This window comes from Equus przewalskii, chromosome 21, assembly GCF_037783145.1.
Source record: "Equus przewalskii isolate Varuska chromosome 21, EquPr2, whole genome shotgun sequence".
Taxonomy (NCBI): domain Eukaryota; kingdom Metazoa; phylum Chordata; class Mammalia; order Perissodactyla; family Equidae; genus Equus; species Equus przewalskii.
Window position 1 is genome coordinate 35,210,529 of NC_091851.1, and position 6,000 is coordinate 35,216,528.

A 6,000-nucleotide genomic window follows, 5' to 3' on the forward strand; every position below is an offset into this window, starting at 1 on the left:
TCTAGTCTCTGCTGTTAATTCTAGAGTCCCCTTGCCCTTAGCATCTCTACTGGGCACGGTGGCTTACCTGGTGGTGGGACCCCAACCCTCATTCCTAAGGGATCTGAGCCCTCCCTGGTCACCACGGCATTCTTAGTATGAGGCCATGATGGATGCACGTGTCCGTTTACCATCAAAATTGGACAACTCCTGGGGCCGGCCCCGTGGCCGAGTGGTTAAGTTCGTGCGCTCCACTGCAGGCAGCCCAGTGTTTCGTCAGTTCGAATCCTGGGCGCGGACATGGCACTGCTCGTCGAGCCACGCTGAGGTAGCATCCCATATGCCACAACTAGAGGACCCACAACTAAAAATATACAACTACGTACCGGGGGGCTTTGGGGAGAAAAAGGAAAAAAATAAAATCTTTAAAATTGGATGACTCCTCCATATACCAAGCTCAGGCTTCTTCCTCCTCTGTCTCCTGGTCAGAGGGGACCCATCTCCTCCACTGTTCAGCTGTAGGTGTGTAAGCCGAGGGAGGGGCAAACAGGTGGATGAAATGGGGGTCTGGGTTGCTTGCTCATGCAGCATCTTGTGCCATCTGGCCCTGCTCTGCTCAACCCCAGATGTACCACTTCCATCCTGGCCTGCTGCTGGGCCCACCCAATCTTATGACTTGGTTGATGTGACAGAATTCAACTCATTGCGGATAGTTCTGGCTGCATGGTCATTTGCTTTCCCATGGCCAGGTACTCCATCCCTACCTGGGCCAAGCAGCATGCCAGGAGCTGCCGATGACATGGCCTGGCTCCAGAACCCAGGGATCTGAATTGTGATTTCGCCGTTGAGATTTGCCGTAAACTCCACTCAGCATCTTCTCCCACCACCGATACCTCTAATCCACAGGGCCTGCTAGGTTATATGGCCCAAGCTTTGGGGCCACTTGCGTTGCAGCCTGGACCTGCTGCAGAGCTCTTTCCTGCTCTAGATCCCTCTCAAAGGTGGCAGCCTTTCATTTCACCCAGTATTTGGATCCGTGCAGTATTCCTAGGTTTGGAATATGCTGCTTCCAGAACCCAAAGTAGTCTACCGGGCCTGGCCCTTCCTTCTTTGTAGTGGAAGATGAAAGATGCAAGAGTTTTCCCCTGACTCTGGAGGGGATGTTCCAGGATGTTTCAGAACATTGGAACCCTACAAATGTTATTTATTTGGCAGGCCCTGCATCTTTGAAGAGTTTATCTCACGCCCTCTGGAGGGCCAGTGTCTTGTCAAGGCTTTCACGCTCTAGCCACTTCACCCAGTCCAATCAGCATATGTCATCGATAGAGGGACCAGTGTGATGTTCTGTGGATGTCCAGCCAGTCCTGGTCTCTTTAGACTATGTCACAAAAGAGGGCTGAAGAGTTAACAAAGCCCTGGGGCAAGACGTGTGTACTGTTACCCATTCCACCTGGATGTGAACTGCCTCTGATCCTCCTTTTTGGTAGAAATGAAAAAGAACACATTAGCCGGATCAGTGGCTACAGACCACTGACCTGAGACTAATCTGCTCTCACAGAGACACCACATCTGGCACAGCAGCTGCATTGAGGCTCCTGTTTGGTTGAGTTTGCATCAGTCCGTTGTCATCCTCCAGGACATGTCTGATTTTTGCAGGGGCCAGACTGACGATCTAAACAAGATACGATGGGAACTACCACTTCAGCATCATTTAGGTTTTTAAGGGTGGCACTAGTTTCCGCCACTCCTCCCGGGACGTGATATTGTTCTGATGGACTCTCTTGGCTGGGTTGGGAGGGGGCTGTTTGAGAGGTTTCCGCTGGCCTTCCTCACTATGATAGCTCATACCCCACAGGTCCAAGGGATCAATGTGGGAGTCATGCCAACCACCAATATGTCTATTCCAAACGCTACTGGGGAAATGACCACAGGCTTGGCCAGTGGACGCACTGCAAGCTGGACTTGGGCCAGGACTTTATTTCCTGCTCCTGATATGGCCCCAATTTAAAAGGTAATCATGATGATGCTTTGCATCTCTGGGATCAAAGCCATCTTGGACCCTGCACCAATAGTTCTTGAAATGTTTGCGTGTTGTCCTTTCCCCAGCATATGGTTATCTGTCACGGTCTTTCAGAGTCCTTCCAGGGATCCAGCCTCTCCTTCAGCTGATGCGTTGGGAATCCTAACACTGGCTCAGGTCTGGAAACAGAGTGAGAGATTATGATTTTTTTAGAGTCACCAACCACCTGATCAGGAAAACTAAATTGTGAAAAGTATGTATCTTAGTGTAGAAGAGACACGGGGTCACACATTTCTGTGTATAACATGCGTAGGAAAAAGACTAGAAGGAAACACAGCAGACTATTAGCCATCCTTACCTCTCAGAGGCAGTATTGTGGATGGTTTTAATTTTCTTTTCACTTTTCTGTATTTTCCGCATTTTTGTACTAGAGCAGCTGTACTCTATATACACGTATTTTCTCTCTTCTGCAGAGAGGTTCCAGAAAATCATCTTGGCATAGTGAAAGGGTGGGTGTGGATATCTGGCATCACTTAAGAAGTCTTCCCAGGAAAGACTCCTTTTGAATCACTGCATGTGTCCTCTCCCAGAGGAGTGGGAAAGGGGGCTCACTGCCTGGGGAAAGGGACATTCATCAGACCTTTTGTTATAAAGCTAAACATCACTTGCCACGCAACCCAGTGATTTTACTCTTGGGTATTTACTCCAGAGAAATGAAAACCTATGTGCCTACAAAGACTTGCACATGAGTGCTCATGGCAGCTTTATTCATGAAAGCCTCAAACCAGACACAACCCAAATATCCATCCACAAGTGAATGAATGAACAAATTGTGATATAGCCTGACAGTGGAATAGTAGTCAGCAAGAAAAAGGAATGGACTGTTAATACACCCAACAACAAGGACGAATCTCAAAATAATTGTGCTGAGTGAAAGAAGCCAGAAAAGAAAGAGTACATAGAAGTGGATTCCATTTATCTAAAATGCAAACAAACTGTAGTGACATAAGGCAGACCAGCGGTTGTTTGGGGATGGGGGATGGGTAACGGGAGCGAGGGAGTAAATATAAAGGTGCGCAGGGAAACTTGTGAGGATGGTTAGACGGGACACTGGGATTTAAGTTTTATGGGGGAGGGGGACATTCTGAGCAACAACATCTCCAGCCGGGAACCGTTGAGGCTGGAGGACATCACGGCGTTCCCCAAATTCCAGGAGAAAGAATTGTCCTATGTATCCCCAACTTCAGATGTGGGACAATGATGGCATCTTCTCTTGATTCATCTCCCCTTATTCCAGTGTTTCTCAACCTTTATTTTTTAAGTTGTAACTCTCCAAGGAGAACTTTTTGATATTTTTTTGCTAATTGCCCCCTCCTCATGAAATTTTAATATCACAGATATACTGTATATCTGTTTATGTACTATGGTCCTTTGAGGGCTACAAACCATTGTAATATCTAAGTTTTTTTGGATCCTGAAAACCAATTTTCACCCCCTTGGGGGGAATATTGCCCTTGTTGAGAATGTATGCCTATTCCCATAAGAAAAAAATAGGCAAAAAGTGGTATTATAATTAAAAGGATCTGATTTGTTTCTTTGGGGGAAGCCTAGTGATCCACATAACTGGGAAAAATGTTTCCCCTGCACTCTGCATTAACGTGGGTTCATGAAAATGGGCGGCTGGAACGAGGAGGGGGCGTTTGGAAAGCAGCTTTCAAACAAGCAGACAAGCGGTCTTTCATGTGCGACTAGCGCCCTCTGCTGGCCATTTCGGGAACATACCCCAGTAAATTAAATGTGGTCCATTCACTCACCTGCTCTTTTTCCAGCATCCATAACTGTCTTTGATGAGCACTAGGCCTGGGTTTGAGGCTCAGCAAGGTTTAATAACCAGCTCAGAACCACAGAGTGGTAAGTGGCAAAACTGGCATTCAAAGTTGGCTTTGTCCAAATCTAAAGCCCGTAGTCTCCTCCTCTGGAGGTCGGGGTTCATGTATTCACCTGCAGATGTTCAATATAGATGTCCATCTGCTCCAGCATCATTTGTTGAAAAGCCTATCCTTCTTTTCTACCTTTATAAAAAATCAGTTTGGCATATTTGTATGGTCTATTTCTGGTTCTCTATTATGTTCCATCGATCTATATGTCTATCCACCCACCCTACCACACAGTCTTGATTACTGTATAATAAATCTTCAAATCAGTAGACTGATCCTTCCATTTTATTATTTTTTCAAAATTGTTTTAGCTATTCTAGTTCGTTTATCTTTCCATATAAAGTTTAGAATAATCTTGCCCATATCTATAAAAAAATTCCTGCTGCGATTTTAATAGGAATTGCATTAAACCTAGGTATCAACATGGGGAGAACTGATATCTTTACTGTGTTGAGTTTTCCCATCCACTAACAAGGTATATTTATCCTTTTCTTTAGATCGTCTTTGATCAGTATTTTGTAGTTTTCTGTACAGCACGCAAGTTCTGTACGTTTTGTTATATTTATACCTAAATATGTAATTTTTTGAGCAATTTAAAAAAGAGAATCACCAATGAAAAGACACTCATGCTGGAAAGTCCCTTCCCTTCTCTGCCCTTTCCAGAGATTCCCGTGGCTTCCCCAACAGTTAAGGATGAAATCATTAGTTCAGGACAGAAAAACAGCATCAACTGAACATATTTTCTTATCAATGGACATTTCCCTACAAGATCATTTTTGATGACAGGCTGAAGAACCTACTGGTTTAGAGCACAGGTGGGATGAATGGTGGAACCATAGGACCTGCCCTTAGGTAACTACACTTTAGTGGATGAATGTTAAAAACAAACAAACATGTTTTGCCCATCTCTTAACTTTCAAATTTGCTTTGTCATTTGTTTTTGCAAACCACACATAGTTGGATTTAGTTTTTTAACTGACTATTAAACTTCCTCCGCCTTTGATGTGTGAATTCAATTTGTTCATATCTGTGATAATTTTTATTGTTTCATTTTTATTTATGTTTACTCTCCTTTGGTTTTGTTTCTTTTCCACTTTCTTTACTTCTTCTATCTTGGTCGATGTTCATATAATTATTTTTAAAAATTAAGGAGAAATTTTACTAGGAAACAAAGGGAAAATACAATCAAGAAAGCCTTGAGAGAATTACGCTAAGCGGATAAGTCAGACGGAGAAAGACAGTTACTGTGTGACTTCACGCATGTATGGAAGGTAAACACACACATAGATACAGAGATGAGATTGGTGGTTACCAGAGGGCAAGGGGTGGGGGGAGAGGAAAAGGGGTAAAGAGGGCATTTGTCCTGTGGCAGATAAAAACTAGACTTTTGGTAGTGAACACAATGCAGCCAATACAGAAGCCGAATATAATGATGTGCACCTAAAAGCTGTATGATGTTATAAACCAATGTGAACTCAACAAGATGAAGAATCAAGAAGGCTGAGCCCAAATGATTAGTGGTCTAGACAACTGAAAGAATCATTATGGAGATTTTGGATGCAGAAAAATAGATGAAAGAAAAAATCTTAACTATGATCATTACACCAAGACATCACTTGTGCTAACATTCTAAAGCACTTATTTAAGCTTGCTTCTTGAATAGTTTATAAACAGAAATGTATGTGAATATATATGCATATTTATGACATAAAGAAAAATAATAAAATGGGTGTACTCATGACCCATTTAAGAAACAGGAAGCCCGGGGGCCAGCCCCATAGCCGAGTGGTTAAGTTGGTACACTCCACTTTGGCGGCCCAGGGTTTTGCCAGTTCGGATCCTGGGCGCGGAACTGGCACTGCTCATCAGGCCAAGCTGAGGTGGCGTCCTGCATGGCACAGCCAGAAGGACATACAACTAGAATATACAACTATGTATTGGGGGCTTTGGGGAGAAGAAGAAGAAGGAAAAAAAAGGAAGATTGGCAACAGATGTTAGCTCAGGTGCCAATCTTTAAAAAACAAAACAAAACAGGAAGCTTACTATCTCTTCCTAAATGGAAGC